This window comes from Uloborus diversus, unplaced genomic scaffold (genome assembly GCF_026930045.1).
Source record: "Uloborus diversus isolate 005 unplaced genomic scaffold, Udiv.v.3.1 scaffold_390, whole genome shotgun sequence".
Classification (NCBI taxonomy): Eukaryota; Metazoa; Arthropoda; class Arachnida; order Araneae; family Uloboridae; genus Uloborus; species Uloborus diversus.
Window position 1 is genome coordinate 50,242 of NW_026558561.1, and position 18,026 is coordinate 68,267.

The window sequence follows — 18,026 nt, forward strand, 5'->3', positions numbered from 1 at the left end:
GTTTGAATTTAGCTCCTTCAGAAATCCTACACGTGCATAGGTTTGTGTTGAATTATGCTTCTAGAATTGATACAATTCACGATCGATAAGGAGTGAATCAGTGATCAATATGATTGATATCTTACTGCTACATGTTCATTAGAACAAAACTTCAATATTCGGAACATTAAAAATTGTAATTTTCGAAACAATATCATTTCAAAACAAAGGAAGTAAAAATCCATTTGAACAGCACTAAAAGCTTGGCAATTATGGGCACATCTAAAACAAAATTGATCATAAAAAAAATGGTACTTTTGTTGTGAACGATTTGGAGTAAGACAAATTGTGTGGACACATGTCCGTATTTTACTGGGAGAGCTAGCGGGGGAGAGCAGAGGGTTTGAATTGAATGCATAAAAAATAATCAAAATACAAGTAAAATTGCATAACTAAATTATGTTTCAAAAATCCAGAGGGTCAATTGACCTCCCCCCCCCCCGACATAATTTTAAACAAGTAATTTCTTTACTTGCGAATAAAACTTAATGAATCAAATATTTAATCAGTATTAAGAAGTGGTACCAACATTTGGAATAAAATGCTTAATAGTCCAGTCAATAGATACATTTTACCTTGCAAAAAATGGGGTCAAAGATTTTATTTTTTTAATTTGTACATATTTGTGCCGACATGGAAAAACCAAGTTATCCAACACGAAAGACCCCGGGAGAACTTTTGGGGGCCGAAAAACCACAAAAATTTATGACTTTTTTTGTTTTTTCCAAAATATCTCCGAAATGGTTCAACTTAGAAAAAAGTTTTAAATGTAAAGTTTAAAGAACATAAAATTTCCTACAACTTTTGTATTTACAACTTTTTTGTAGCACAAATAACAAGCTTGCTATAGCTCTTTGAAAATAGGCAGTTTTCCTCCACTCCGAAAAAAAAGCTTTCACACTGAAAGCAAGGCGTCATAATTATTAGAACTTGAATAGAAACTTTAGTTTCAGAGAGTTTATCGACAGTTAGAGTAGTTTGAGTTTCTTGCTCACCCCCCCCCCCCCCCCGGGCACAGTAGCAATTCTGGCTGACAGATTAGTCCCCACTAGACTCCAAAAGCGAACGATGTATTATGAAACTGAAATACATATATACGCATTCATTTAAAGCACATACGACGATGCAATAAAAAAAAAACAAAAACAAAAACCTTCCCAACTGCTCACGAACTAACTTTTCTGATCTGACAGAGGTAGTCTTCATCAGACTCCAATAATAGATGATATATTGTTGCTTGTAACTGAATTACACAATATATATATTCATTTGAGGGATATAATTCGTACATTCTAGTCTAATTATTGCAAACAAAGATGCGATTTTTAAATATTAATGTGAAGAAATGAATATTAGGCAGCTAATAAGCAAACAATCAACACAGTCATGCATCCTATGCTCTGATACAATAATAATAATAAACCCTCCCCCCACCGCTCACGAACTAATATTTCTAGTCTGACAGAGGTAGTCTTCTGTCAGACTCCAATCACATATGATTTATATTGCAGTTTGTAATTGAATTACATAATCTTCTCATTCATTTAAAGCACATAATTCGTACCATCTATTCTATTACAAGCGAAAATGCAATATTCGAATATAAATGTGAATGAATAAATATTAGGGTGATAATAAGCAAACAATAGACATAATAATGAATGACTAAAGGTACAATAGTAATACGTAATGAACACTTTGAAAAAATTCTGCAGAAACTTACTTTTTGAGGCATGGAAAACCCAAAAGAATTACCTTACAAAATGAAAATCCAACTGTAGAAGATTAATACATATATCTAAATTACAGAGAGATTCATTCGACCTTAAAGCAAATAGAGAAATGACAACAAAATACGCTGTTTATCTTCTTCGAAGCCGTTTTGAAGGTCCAGGTTCTCCCGATTCAGAATCTGTAGGGGGTAGAAAGAAGCTGTGGTTCTTTAATTGTTCATCTCCTTGTTGCGGTGATTCTTAAAGCTCCTGGAACAAATCTTTTTCGGCAGTCTCATCCAAAGATGAAATTTCTGCAACATTTTCACAATTTGTGCCACTGCAGTGTTTGCACGTGCTGGAGCATTTTAAACCTGCCTTGCGACAGGAACAGGCTCCAGTGCAATTTTTCTTGCAGGTACAAGGTACAATTTTCAAAAGAGTTTGAGGAACTGAATCCCTTTTCGTGTCAACAGGCATTAGACCTTGCGTTCTGCGTTTCCAACCCCATTTCTCTGGATCAATTATGTTGCTCAACCAACTTTGAATTTGGTGGTAGCACCGATATGAGTGATAATTTCCAGCATCCCCCACCCCCCCTCGAAAGTTGGAGGTAGCCCTGCAAGATTTATTTTGGCCCTGTATACTAGTTTTATAAAAAGATTAAACCGCAAAGTATCCAAAGATAGGTTCAAATACTTTAAGTCACCTGTGTATATTATTTTCAAAATGCTTTCTCCAGCTGCAGCTACGACATCATGATGACTGATTGGGTTCATAAATACTTCAATAGCTTCCTTAATTTCAGGAGTTTTTTTGACTATGTTGTACAACTTAATTTTCCCTTGGCCAAAGATTGCCGAAATCGTATCACACCGACTAAATGCATGGATGAAAAAAAATATTGCTGGGATCAAACTTAAAGGATTTAGGGGGGAAAAAAAACAAATCACAAGCATTCTCTCTTCCAGGTTTTTAAAAGAACAAGTTGCTGAAAAGCTGTCCTAAAGCTGTCATCAGCACCAACAGATTTATATCCTCTCGCCCACTATAACAACCTTTTCAATTTCCTTCGCCTTTGAAAGAATAGTAAGTAAGTCGGCATCTTCTTGAGTCTTCCTGACTTCAATGTCACACTCTTCGAAATACATATGTCTCAAGAAGTTGAATAAGACGATTCTTGTTATAATTTGCCAGAAATCTTTCTTGAGGAATTTAGTTAACATGTTAGGTTCAACCATTACTTCAAGGGAAGAGATTGATTGCTCATTGATATAGCATTTGTGACAGGCAGTGTGAATTGTCACTCCTTTTGAGTCCTACAAAAAACGCTGATGTTCTTCATTTTGACGTTTTGCGCTACATCTTTGAAGATTTTCTATTCCCTTCTCCTTGACAATCTTTATTTCGCGTTCATTCAAACTGATTTCGCAAATTTAAAAAAAAAAAAAAAAAAAAAAAAACCTTGGTCAGGCGTAATCATTTCTGGAAAAAAATTGTAATACAGAACACACAGATTGATAAAACATACTCTTGCTCGAACTCTGAAGTGATCAACGAGTAGCTATTGAGTCGATACATCGCATTTGGAGAAAAAAAAGGGGGGGGGGATAGAATGAAGGTGTTTTGGTTAAGTTAAAGGGAACAGAGGCATTGACCCTCAGCTGCGAAAGACAAATGATTTCCAAGGTCAGATTGCCGGCGTTTCTCCTTTTTTCTTCCGTTATCCGATGCGCTTTCACGCACTTCGCTAAGGGGTTCAGAAAAAGTGTGACTTTCAAGAAGCTGTAACTCGCTTGCTTTTCATGCTACAAAAATGTTGTAATGACAAAAGTTGAAGAAAATTTACTCCTCTTTAACATTTGTATTGGAAGTTTTTTTGTAATTTTAACCATTTGAGATATTTTGAAAATAACACAAAAAGTCACAAATTTCGGGGGTTTTTCGGCCCCCAAAAGTTCTCCCGAGGTCTTTCGTGTTGGATAACTTGGTTTTTTCATATTGGCATTAGTATATACAAATTTAAAAAAAAAAATCTTTGACCCCATTTTTTGTAAGGCAAGCCCGTTTTTTTCTACCTATTGACTGGACTATAAGTAGAATACAGGTTTCTTGACCCTTTGATGAAGCAAATAGTTTAGCAAAATGAGCAATAAAAAGAATAACCACTGGTTTGACGCTAATTGAAATAATTTGAGCTAACGTAACTATTGAAGTATTACATATTAATTCCTTACAATGGAAATTTTTATTTCTTGCTTATTTAATAATAATTGCAATCAGTTCATTTGTTTTATTAATTTCATCAACGTATCATGATTTGATGATAAAACGAGCTGATGTGCGGATTAATAGGGTCTTGTAATAAGCAAGGAAACACTAAATATTTTAACCCATAATATATATGATTGAAAGAAATGTGGGGAATTATTGAGGAAGTTACAAAGCAATGCTTATTAAAGCAAATAATAGTAATAGTTTAAAATTTACGCATCTACTTTGTAAGTTATTTTTTTAAAGTTTAATTGGGATTAAAATCAATTTTTCCCCTTGAGTTCTGCCTTTATTCGAACTTTTTTCGCTAATTTGGCGACAAAACGGCGACCGAAATCTTTGCGATAAATTGCCAAGTGTTCGCCGAATTATAACATAACTTGAGTTTGCATTGATATTAACACTAAATTCCCCCTCCCCAAAGGTGTAAAAGACCCCTTTTGGAACATTCGACAAATTTCAACATTCTACGGCATACCGCTTTTGAGTAATGAGATAAATCCGCACATACATACTTACATACAGATGACACGAAAAAACTGTAAATAACTCGGGGATCGTCAAAATGTATATTTTGGGTGTCTGTACGTTCTCAGACACTTATCCAAAAGTTGTCGGATTAAAGAAAACACTAAACATTCATTCGGAGGTGAACAAAATGGAAATTAAAACTGATTTTTGAATAAATTTTTTTTCGCGAATACAATAGTTCTTTTTTTGTAAAAGGAAGTAAAAAGAAAAAAAAAACCTTTAAAAGCAACAAAACTTAGAAAGGCTCTTTAAGGAAATTTCCTCACTGGTGTAGTACCAGAAATTCATTTTCTTGAATAATATACGGGGTTAGCATAAAAGAATGTTCCGGTTTTAACAATTTGTATTTTATAAACTGCTATACTTAGCATTTTAAAATATACAAAAAAATTAACTGTCCGAGATTTTTCTCACTAACAAATGTCCGATGTGTGCACCTTTCGTATGTTTTATACAAATTATTTTTTCCAATATTTGCAATTTTGATGTGAATGAATGGCTAACTCTAAATATCGCCAATAGCATCCATGATGTAACCAGATTTTAAAAAAATCGCCAAAATTGTTGCCATGTTGGCTACAAAACTTTGCGACCAAAAGCTTGGTAATATATATCGCCAAGCGTTGCCAGATTATAACACCACTTGAGTTTGCATCGAAGTTAACAATGACTTCCCCCAAAAAGGTGTAAATGACCCCCTTTTGAACATTCGAAGGCAACGAAAATGGGAGGTTCATAACTAGACACTACAAGGAGTATACGTACCAAATTAACTTTCTAGGACATGCCGTTTTTTAAGCTGTGCGACACGCATACGTACATCCGCACATACATACGTAATACGAAGGTCGCGAGAAAACTCGTTGTAGTTAACTCCGAGATCGTCAAAATGGATATTTCGAGTGTCTATACGTTCTTAGGCACTTATCCACGTGTAGTCGGGTTGAAAAAAAAAAACTAAACATTCATTCGGGGTGAGCAAAATGGAAATTAAATCCGATTTTTAAGTGACATTTTTTTCGCGAATACAATACTTCCTTTTTGTAAAAGAAAGGAAAATAAACCCGATAAGTTGCCATTTGGTAATGAAAAGTTGAGTATTAGAACTTATATTTTAAACGCAAAGACGAACCAAACTTACAACCTGTTTCCGACTTTTTTTTTACTTCCATTTACAAAAAACGAAGTATTGTATTCTCGAAAAGAATTTCATTCAAAAATCGACTTTCATTTCCATTTTGCTCACCCCCGAGTTAATGTTGAGTTTTTTTTTCGACTCGACCACAAGTGGATAAGATAAGATAAAATTTATTGACAAACAAAATACACATACATAACAGTAAGCAAAATTAAAAAAGTAAAGTTAAAAAACTTACAAATTATAAAACATAAATTACAAACTTCATAACAAAACATTAAGAAAATATTGACTATAGTTCAACACGAGTTAGTATTAAATTCAACACTAAAGAGCGCCAAAGGCACTGTAAGCAGTGTTTTTTAATTGATTTAGTATGGAGTACAAACACAAATATGTATTAACAGAAATATTTACAAATTAATTTTACACAAGTAGTAAAAATTTTACACAGAACAATTATTGGACTGTTTGACTCCTTAAAAAAAAAAAAAAAAAAAAAAAAAAAACAATAACTCGCATTGAAACATTCAATAGTATAAAAATTACAATACAAAATCCCCCCCGGTTGGCAAGTCAGTATATTTTATCAGCTAAAAGTTAATTGTTGATAGAATGTCATTATTTTGTATATATTCATTGACCCCTTGTTTATATTTTTTAAAGTTCTTCTCATTCCTAACATCTTCCGTTAGTTCATTAAACAGCCGCGGTGCCAAGTAAAAGAATTGTTTTTTAATAATCGTTTATTTGGTTTTATAACTTTATATTGTTTACCTGAAATTCGAGTATTATATTGTTTTTCATTAATTTCAAACCAGTTATTGTTGTTATGCAAAAAATACAATATTCTCTGTGCATATATTTCTCTGATATTATAGATTTTCTCTGACTTTTGTAAAACAGTATCGTTTTTATTAAGTTCTTGTTTAGCTCCATAAATTATTTTCAAAATTTTTGCATAAGTTCTATTTAAATTGGTAAGATTTGTTTCATAATCGCCTCCCCATGCACAAATACCATACGTAATTACTGAGTTAATCCAAGCATAAAATAAACATCTAAGAAACTTTTTCCCAACTATATTTCTCAACAGATAGAGCCAATGTATTCTTCCTCTTAATTTTTTCACAAGTTTATCAGTATGGCATTTCCATTTTAAATTTTCACCAAAAGTTATACCTAAATAATTTATATTTTCGACTCTTTCTATGGTAGGGCAGTTACAGTTTTTTGTGCAGTCACATGTTGGTTCGTGATATTTTATGCCTAAATCAATTTTATTAATTCCATTCTTTTTTAAATCAAACTTTATGTATTTTGTTTTATTTATATTAAGAGATAACATATTGTCAGTTAACACCATTTATTTATAGCAGTTAAATCAAGTTCCATTTGGTTTTTTATATCATTAATGCTCTTTGCAGAATATGTTAATGCTGTATCATCTGCATATAGAGTAATTGTACCGTATAATTTAATGTATGACATGTCATTAATATATATTAAAAAAGTAATGGATCTAAAATTGATCCCTGAGGGACTCCCGTTTTTGTTGTTTTATATTTGCTTATACAGTTATTTAGTTTTGTTGCTTGTTTTCTGTCCGTGAGATAGGATAATATCCATTTGTAAGGTATTCCTCTTATTGCAACATTGTATAACTTTTTTATCAAAATCTTTATGCTTACACTGTCAAATGCTTTACGTAAATCCAAGAATACTGCTGAAGTTCCATAGTTTTCGTTAATGTTCGCATAAATTTCACCAGCTAATTTTAATACAGCTTTTTCAGTATTTCTGTTTTGCCTAAATCCGTATTGTGCGTTATGGAAAAAATCATATTTTTATAAGAAATTCATCAACTGAGAGCTATAACATTTTTCCAATAATTTTGAGAATATTGGTAGAACTGAGATAGGTCTGAAATTATTACAGTCATCTTTAGCACCTGATTTGTGTATCGGTGTAATTGCTTTTTTTAGATCTTCTATGAATTCCCCTCTTTGTAGACTAATATTGATGATTTTTGTCAATTTCTATATGATAATTAGCAATTATCTTAAGTGCATTACTTGTAATTCCGTCATGTCCCGGTGTTTTGTCATTTTGCATATTATCAATAATATTTTTAACCTTACTTATTTCCATTGGGTAAATATACATAGAATTCGTTTGGTGTGTTATGTTATTATCATAGTTTGATGCTTTATCGCCGTTTATTTCCACACAACAATTTATAAAAAAGTCATTAAATTTTTCAACTAGTTCATTGCTATTATCTACATCGATGGAATTCTTATTCTTAATCCCTGTAATATCTTTAATTATATTCCATTTTTTTCTTCCATCTTTTCCAGCATGGACAATTTTTTTTATGAAAAAAAAATCCTTTTTCTTTTTTAATCAACTTTTTTAATTGTTTATTGTATTCTTTATAATTATTTTTATATTCCTTATTATAAGGAAATTGTTTTGTTTTTTATATAATTTCTTTTTTATTGATCATATTTACCAACACTTGTGTAATCCATTGTTTTTTTAATTTATTAGCTTTTTTTATCTTGTTTTTTTCCATGAATTCCTTAATTTTACTGATAAAAGTGTTATAAATCTCATTTATCTCCATGTTTCCATCTATTAAGCTAGATAAATTAATTTCTTTAATACCCTGTTCAAAAGTTCTATAATCGATGCATGTTTTAATTATTTGCTCGCTACTCCGATTATGTTTCAAATGTTTTTCTAATAATTTTTTGTTATCAATTTTTACTAGTAATGCATAGTGAACGCTTATTGTTGTTTTATGTACTGCAGCTGTTACTGCTCTATCTATTCTGTAATTACATTTATAAAAGACATGATCAATACAGGATGAGCTTAGGTCATTACACCTAGTTGGTATATCAACATATTGCTTGAAACCCATAGTGTACATAGTATTAATATAATCATTTGTTGTGTTATTCTGTAAAGTATCAATGTTTATGTCACCAATATACAAAATGTTTTTACATACAATTCCTTTTACCTTTTGTTAAAGTTCTAATATATAATCATTTATACTACATTCAATAGCCCTGTAAATAAAAACTAAAAAAATCAAGTTCCTCATTATACAAGTATAATGCCTCAGCAGTATTCATTAAAATACTCTGATCAGAAAAGTATTTCTCTTTAATATAAGTTATGACTCCCCCTGATCTATTTCTTTCTCTTGTATTATAAAGTTTGTTATACCCCTTAAGATTATAATTATCAATTTCACATTCCTTAATCCATATTTCACTTAATAACAAAATATCTATATCCATATTTTCAATTGTTATCAAGAGTTCATCTAAATTTTGCCTTATGCTCCTTATGTTCAGAGTCTCTGCTTCGTCCACGTTATTTAGTTCAGTGATTTTTTCAATTGAATCATAATCCATGAACACCCGTTCACCTCTCTTAATATAGTGGTCTTCCATCGCACAAAAACTGGTTTGAATTATTTCTCAATCTATCCAAGTCCTCTTTCCTCCTTACCTGTATTACTCTATCATTCTCACTTTTTCGAAGAAAGACCTTTCCTCCTTTCATCCAAACAAATTTATAATCATTTTCACTCTTGAATTTTCTGGCTATAAAATGTAATTCCTTAACCTTTCTTGTAACATGTTCATTGATAAAAATCTTTTGTTCTTCAAATTTATTGTTAATCATGATCGTGGTTAAATTTTTATTATCTTTGGTAGCTCTGAGCCATGTATTACGTGTGAGAATATCCTTAAATCTCACTATAATAGGTTTTATTCTATTTTTACTTTGCGTTGGAACTCGGTGCATGTTAATTATTTCACCTTTTTCTTCTAGATGCAACTCAGTAGCCATCTTTCCAATTATATCATTCAGATTCTTTCCTTTTTCCTCAGGATAGTTGTTAATTTCAATGTTGTTTTCTTTCGATCGAAGTTCGATTGCATCTAATTCCCGTTCGATGCTTTCTATCTTATCGTTCAATGTTCTATTTTCCAGCACCAATTTTCTATTTTCTTCTCTAACTTGTTTTATTTCATCGACTATACCGATAAGTTTACTGTTCATTTCTTCAGACGATTTATTGCAGAAATCCAGGGATTTTTTAGTTCACCAATTTCTTCTTTAATAGGCTAATTTCGCTTGGCTATAAGTTCTTAAAAACGTATAGACAAGCGAAATAACCATTTTGACGATTCCCGAGTTAATTACAATGAGTTCTCGTAACGTCTGTGTGTAGGTATGTATGTCGCATAACTCAAGAACGGTAAGTCATAGAAAGTTGAAATTCGGTACGTAGACTCCTAGTAGGGTTGAGTTGTGCACCTCCTCTTTTGGTTGCATTCGGGTATTTCTAAAGGGGTCTTTTTCCCCCTTTGAGGGGAAATCTGTTAATTTCGATGTAAACTAAAGCGGTGTTATAATTTGGCGGACATTTTGCGATCCACCACCAGCCTCTTGGTCGCCAAGTTACGTCACTAAATTGGCAAAAAATTTGGACCTTTTTTTTCAAACGCTGGTTTGCAATTTAGCCACTGTTGGTGATGTTTAGAGAGTTAACCATTGAATCACATTAAAACTGCCAATAATGAGAAAATTACATTAAATTTGAGTAAAAGAAGTCATGTGATGCACACAGCTCGTTTTTTTTTTTTTTTTTTTTTTGAGAATTCTAAACTAAAATCAGCATTAGAAGCAGAAAAATGAAACTCATTGTCGATAAGGTTAAGGCACAAAATGTAAATACTATTTTTAGAAGGATTAACGTTAGAAAGGGAATTTTTACTCAAAACAGCTGAATTGTCGCTTTGTCAATGCTTCATTTTAATTAGTATTTGATGATTATTGGAAAATCCATATTAGGCACGCAGTTGACTACTGGGTAGATCAACAAAACAGCATAGAAATAATGGTCAATCTGCCGTTAACGACGGAAAAAAATTCGTAAGAAAAAAAACCATGTATTTAAAGGAGTTTCATAAATTAAAATATTTACATTACCAATATGAAATCTCATCTTCAAACAAATTCGAAATGTTTCCTGTGTTTGTAAAAACTATTGTGGAAGTAACTGCACAAATAACCGAGTATAGAAGCCCATACATTTTGTGCTACATGATTCTTCTAGTGTATTTTGGCAAATATATTTACTTATATTTCAGACTCGATTTTGTCCTGGGCTAAAGTCCGGATATTGACTGAAATTCTCCATCTGCATCTCCAAAGTGTGGGATCTGGAGTTTGTAACTCAAGGTTTTTCCTAATAAAGCCCTGCAAATGTACTCAATATAGATGATGTTTCGATGCATTTTGCATTGGGGGCAAAGGAGCTATGTCAAACTCTTTTTTAGCTGAAGCTATTTTCCGAAGGTATTGCTTATCGCGAAGCGCATTAAGTGGCCTGGGTCGATGTTACCTCCATATAGTGACACAATCTTACAATAGATTTCAACCAAATATTCCTAAGTAACATCTTTCGGTGAACCAAAATAGCATGCTCAAATGTCGTAAGAGTCAAATCTTAAAAGATGCTCATGATAAGAGGTATTATTTAGTTCTATTATTAGTTGGTTAACATGGAAGCCGATGTTGGCTTCAGTTTTAAAAAACAGTTGACATTCTTACTGTATATTCCTTATGGCATTTTAAGAAAGCTTAACAAGGCATTCGCACCAACAGGTTTCTGAACGGCTTGAATGTCAAACTTTATAAGATTATGTGGCAAACTGTAGTAAAATATTCATCTGGCGATTTCCTACAGTAACAGGGTACCTTTGGGAGTGATGTATTAAAATATTCTTAAAACAGTGATACAGTAAACTGATTAAAATGTCTGCATCATCCGCAACTACCGTCACGTGTTTTACCTGGACAATTTTTACAGTTTATTTCACTTATCGTCATGTCCGCGTCAAATTCCGCTTGAATCGCAAAATGACCTCGCCTTTGAAAACAACTCGCAAGTATGTTGTTTGTTTACAGAATTGGAAAGAAATTTTTTCTCGGAATAATTATAGCTGAATTTATCGAATACTACTTGAACTGGCGACTTTTATGTGCAACATGTGCTCCATGTCTTTTATATTCGGTTTCTTATACCCATTCGTCACAGTTTCTCTAACGCTCTCAAAAATAGGAATCATTTGTAGATAAGTCCCAAGTTAACTGAATTATAAAAATTGAAGTAATTTGAAATTCAGTTACTAAAGAACGATGGGGTACACACTAAAAATCTGTATTGATACTCCAAACCCCATTGCTAAATCTTTAGGATTGTCAATTGTTAGATTTCTCATAGATTAAAAATGGAACTCGATATCAGTTTTACAATTTCGTAAGTTAAAAAGTTGCCATTTCATTTTCGAATTTATTTGACGAGGAAATTAAATTTTTAAATAAAGATTCAAACACAATTACTTTTGGCAAAATCCATGTTGTGTGAATAATTAAGCTTGATTGAATCTTAACTGGATACTGTTTTAAGACGAACGCGTACTGAAGTGTCTAACAAAGACTTGAATACAACAATCGGTATGAAAATGTTAGCTTTTCCAGAATTTTCTATGAACCGTAAGCTGGTACCGTGGGCTTAGAAATTGGTTTCTTGTAATCGCAAAATACGTGTCTAATCATTTGAAATTGATCTTTAATAACGCTCTTCCGTTTTAGCTTTTTCTCTAAACTATCGACGTATAAAGAGGATTACAAATTCAATTTGTACTTTTGTATCGTTGCCACCACAGTTCCTTAACGGATGGACCTACTGATGATTTTCGTTTGAAAGGCAGCATTAGAGTTCGAATTCTGTAAATTTCTTTAAATATTGTTTCGGGTAATTCATTAAAAATATTCAATTTATTCAATAAACAGCACATTACATGCAAACCTGTTTTTGTGCGATTTTTTTTTTTTTTTGTGCGGTATTTGAAAATTTATAAAACGAGCGGAAATTATTTATAAAACGAGTGCGATGTAGTATGTTCAGTTGACGACAGGCACATACCGATGGAAAGTCACTGTGGCCTCCCAAAAATTTCCTTGTTCGATAAGGTTTTCGGGAGTCGGCAAAATTAGCATAACTTGGTTTATTTTGATGTCGTTTAAAGATAAATTTTTGGGTTATTTTCAATGTGAGACTTTTACGCGGTGCCTATCCACCGCATAAAGAAAAGTATTTTTAAACTGTGTTGAGAAAACAACTTTTGATGGCTACCCGTGAAGTTGGAACATTTTTTATGCGGTTTTTTCATCCCTATCCACCGCATAACAGGTTTGAGTGATAATAAAATCTACGATTTAGATTTTTCAAATGCGTAATTTGAAACATAGTAAGAGTTATGGAGAAAAAAGAAATATTAAATTTAAATTGATATTTTAGAAAACCTAACATATTACTCTAAAAGTATTTTTCAAATTTTGAATGAAAAAGGAATAAAACTGAACTTTTTTTCATTTTATCAGAAACTTCCTTAAACATATGCGTTAACGGTAATAAGCTCTACATGCTTCCTGATAGAAAAATGAAGCTTAACTGTTTCTTTAAAAAACATAAGATTACTTTAATCAATGTTATTTTAAAAGGAAAAGCAAGAAAAATATTTCAACTGAAACATCTCTTATTTCATTAGCAAGACATTACATTCTGTGTAAGCTTTTCGCGAATACTTTCCAAGTATATTCCAGTTTCAGTAAATATGCCGTTACAGAAGGTACCACAAAAGATCAACCGAAAAAAGTAATCGCACTTCATTTTCGTGTTTAATTTCAATAGAGTTCGTGCTGAATTTTAGCAGTCAAGAAAACGTTTACGATGTAATATCTTTCCTGAACGATGAAAAAAAATACAAATACGTTTCTATATAATCATCAAAACTTCACAAAACGTACAATCTCAAATTTTCACATTTGTTGGGATGCAATACTGCCGATATTTGGAAACAAAAATGTTCGTGTTAGATCCGTAGATTTTTTTTCCTTTACTTAAATCCTTCCAGCTTGACTAACCTTGCCTACATATTGCTAAGTAAACCTCGCAGAAAATTCAGTTTTAGTATTTCCTTCTAGTTACAACTAAGTTCAATTCCAAAAGCTTCCTATTGTAGCAGGTAAAAATCTTGTCAAGTTGTACCGCTAAGTACATTAAGCCTTCAAGAGTTAAGCTGCTATGTGGTTGTATAGCGTAAATTGCCATGTCTCATCACCATCTATTTCGAAAGGAAAAAAAAAAAACCAAGAGTTTAAAATCACTTAAAAGAAATCAAGTTATCAATTAAAATGAATTGGTTTAGTGTTAGCCTCTTCTCCCGAAAAATTCAGGTTATAAATACCTTTCAATGATTCAGAGATAACCAAAATCATAAAATTTGGCCAACATTTGCGCTAATAAAAACACTTCGCTAGCTGAATCATATGCTCAGAAACTTAACCCTTTTCTGAAAGCTACCTTTGAAGATAAAGATTATAACCCCTCAATTTTGTATTAACTAGAAATTTGTTTTAGCATGACTAAATTGATTAGCCAAATTCACGAAAACCAATGTAAAGTGGAACATTCAAAAAAATAAGGAACCGAGTTACTTATTTGTCACTGAAATGACAATCAAACTAGTCCTCTATTAATAGCAACAGTTGCATGTAAAAACTCTTAAAAACACTTCTCCCCAACGATACGAAAACAAATTGGTAAATGCGAACTATTAATTTTCGTGCGCGTCTGTCTCTAATCTTATTTCCTCTGAGCTGGCAATGTTTATCAGGTCAATACTAGTACCGATAGATGCAAGCCATTCAGGAAAAGTCAATCCGCAATGTTCCACCCTTCTAAACCTAAAAGCGTCGGCTAACCAAAACAATAAAACTACCGATCTTCACCCACCGCCATGGGTCGATTTAGGAGGAGCGAAGAGGGCAATGCCTCCACAACCTTTTTTAGGAGGACTTTATATGCAATATCACACCTTCCAAAATCTTAAAAAGAAAAATGTTTTTTTTTTTCTCTCGAATAGTTTAGAAGTAAAAATGAAGAGAATAGCGACTGTCCTTTTCAAATGAGGAGGGGGACTGTAGACTGTGTCACAAGTAGTAAGGCTGTTACTGGGTTGCTGAAAATGTGTTAAACGATTACTTTAAACTGAAAACTGTTAGGGCAAGTATATAAGTGAAAATAATGAGCTATGTATTCAGATGCAATGCTTAAAAGAAGTGATTATTTCAACACATTAGAAACAAAAACAATTAAAATGTATTAACCTCCAAAAAATTTCATGACTTCATTCCGTAAAAAAATCCTTGAAAAAAATTTTATTTTAAAGTGCTTGAAAACCTTGAAAATTTCGAAAAGTGTGGATGCAAACCAAAAAAATTTAAAATTTATAAAAAATGGAATGGGGTATGGGAGATATGCCGAAATATGTCAAATTCAGCTCATTGCCCCATCCTGCATCAAAATGCAAAAATCATGGTTCTCACGTTTCTGCAAATTTATACTACTTGGGATAAATTTTAGACTCATGTTTCATATCTTGCTGTTTATTTAAGTCTGAATGCAGTAATAAAAAAACGCTACCTCTATTCTCATTCGTTTTCTGCAGTACTTTCAATTAAAAAAAGTTAATGACAAATCTTCAGTTTTTTTTTTCTTTTTAAACTTAAGTGTTGTTTATTACAAAGTGAGAAACATTCTCTAAAACTGCACAATCTAATACTAATTTTCAGAGACTGAAAAGGGCAAATGTGCCTTAATTTTATTTGTTCTGGAGCCCTTGAAATAATTTAGAGGAGTCTGAAATTCCTAATAAAAGTGTGCTTCATTTCTTTTTCTCAAATCAATTTTATTAATTATGAATTGTACAAACGGGCAGCATACTTTTTCCGAGATTTTTGTAGTTCTAATCACTCCTAACACTTCAAAATGAAAAATTTAATATCTATTTTACAAAAATTCCTCCGGGGAGAATCCCCCGGACACCCTGAAATTGGAGATATTCCACACCTTACTTCAAGGGACACCATTATCCCGCTTGGGTTCAATTTAAGAACAGCAGACAGCATATCAATGAAACGACACAAAATAAGTACGGCAGAACCTTACGTATTACAGGGAAAAAACAGAGTGGGAGGAGGGGTTAAAAAAGGCCTTTTTCTCCACAGACAGAAAAGATGTCCGGACTACAAGAAAATCCCAAAACCAGCCGATACTGCTCAAAAAATCTGCCCCCCTCCCCAGGAACTCAGTCCTTAATCCGCCTATACCCACCGCAGTCGACATTGAGCCATTATAGGTGGTGAACGGTGGTTGGCAAACGATACGAGTAGGATTCGGAACCCCTTAGCTAATTTATAAATACTCGAGAAACAAAACTCAGTGTTACATAGAGTACTAGTCCTCTCCGCGCCTTTTTTTTATAATGCATTGGTAGGAATTTAGGCAACTCAAAGAAGTCCAGAAAGTTCTTTTTAACTTTAAAATATTGATTGTTTTAAGAAACTGTATGATGTGCCGTTTGTATCCGTGCACTTATAATAAACGAATGTTATTTCTTATATGACGTTCGCTTATTATAAGTGGACTATTTTTTGCACATTTCTTCTAGCACGATGCGCAAAATTCTGACATGAAACGATATTTGCGGTTTTGACTGACCTTGTAAACTTTTCCAATAAAAATAGGTCCAGGTAATTTTTCCGACTTTATGTCCAGAGAAACGATTTTTCCGGTTGGAGTGCTAAATAAGTGGAAGCTTCTTCGGGGCCTAGAACACTTTTACAGTGCTTACACTTCTCTAACTTGTTTTTGCAAATACATTCATAATCTAATGACTTAACCAGAATGTGCATTTTAGTGTTGCTTTTTTTTAACACTGTTGAAAAAACAATTCCTTGTCGTTCCTATGGTGTAATATTTTTGTTGCACATTGAAATTTCGGAGATCAAGGAATATTTTTCCAAACGTACCTAGTAATAAATGAATATTTTTACTAGAGTCAAGCACCTACTTTTTTCATTCCCTAAAGAACATTTAGAAACCTATTCTACACACTTCCATTCCGAGTTGGGGCAATTCAAAAATTCTAAGTTTAACTTTATTTCGACTAACTTATCGAGAAGTGACGAATAGATTATCTTTAACATCCTTTCAATATTTCTCGATAGAAGACTTCGATTATAAAAGATTCAATACCCTCCCAAAACTTTCCCGAGATTAAAGAATGAAGAAAATTATCCTTAAATAATTGGTATGAAAACAAATTACAGAGTTTTGATCGTCCTATTAATGAAAATGGGAATTATTAAAACGTTTATTAAACACATGAGAAATATATAAAAACATTTCAGTAATTAGTTAATACGGTTGAACAGTTTGTAACTGTCAAAAATCCAGAAATTTGTTCGTATAAGGAGTTATTCGTAACAAACGTGAATGAGTGATATTGTAAAGAAACGAAAGAATGCTTACCTATATTTAAAAAAACTACTACTTATACACACATTGTAATCTACCTATTAGTATATTCAGAAAAATAACAATTATTTCTTTAAACTAATGTTTTTGGAAAGAACTGAAGAAGGAAGATGATAATCGATAATCGCGGAATAGGTTGTAATCCACAATTGAATATGAACAGTTTTATATCCGAGTAAATTGAAATATCTACAGGTAAAGGAACGGACGAGTTTTATTTTCTATGCAAAGTATTTAATAATTTCTTTTCGATTAAAAATTGGACTTCTATTACCCATCAAACTGATGAATAATTTCTAGAAAACTAAATTACAGCAATTAACACAGAACAATTTAAGTAAAGATTTTAGAAATATCTTTTCGTCTAGAGCGATACTTTCAATTTCATGTACGCATTATACATGAAATTTGCAATGTAATTAGATGACTAATATTTATGATCACAGTTTCGTTTTAGTATTGATTTCGTATTAAATGTGATCATATTAAGAAATTGACTGTATTTAGCTTATTTGTATTTTTAATATTTTTTACACTTAGTCAAGTGCATGTGGGGCAAAGTGGATGGGGTAAAGTGAAATAGTTCATTTCGTTTACTCGCTCAATTATTTAATATATCGCTCACATGTTCATTCATTAACTAATTTATCGATTCCTTATTTAAACTTTATCTTATAAATTCATTTTTTAACTCTTTTTTCTTATTTCACTATTTAATTCACTTATTTATTTTCATAAATTAACTTATTTATTAGTTTATTGTTTCATTATCATTTCAATCGTTTAATTACGTTTTTATTTCCTCAATCATATCAAAAATAGTTTTATAATTGAATAAAAAATAATTATAAAA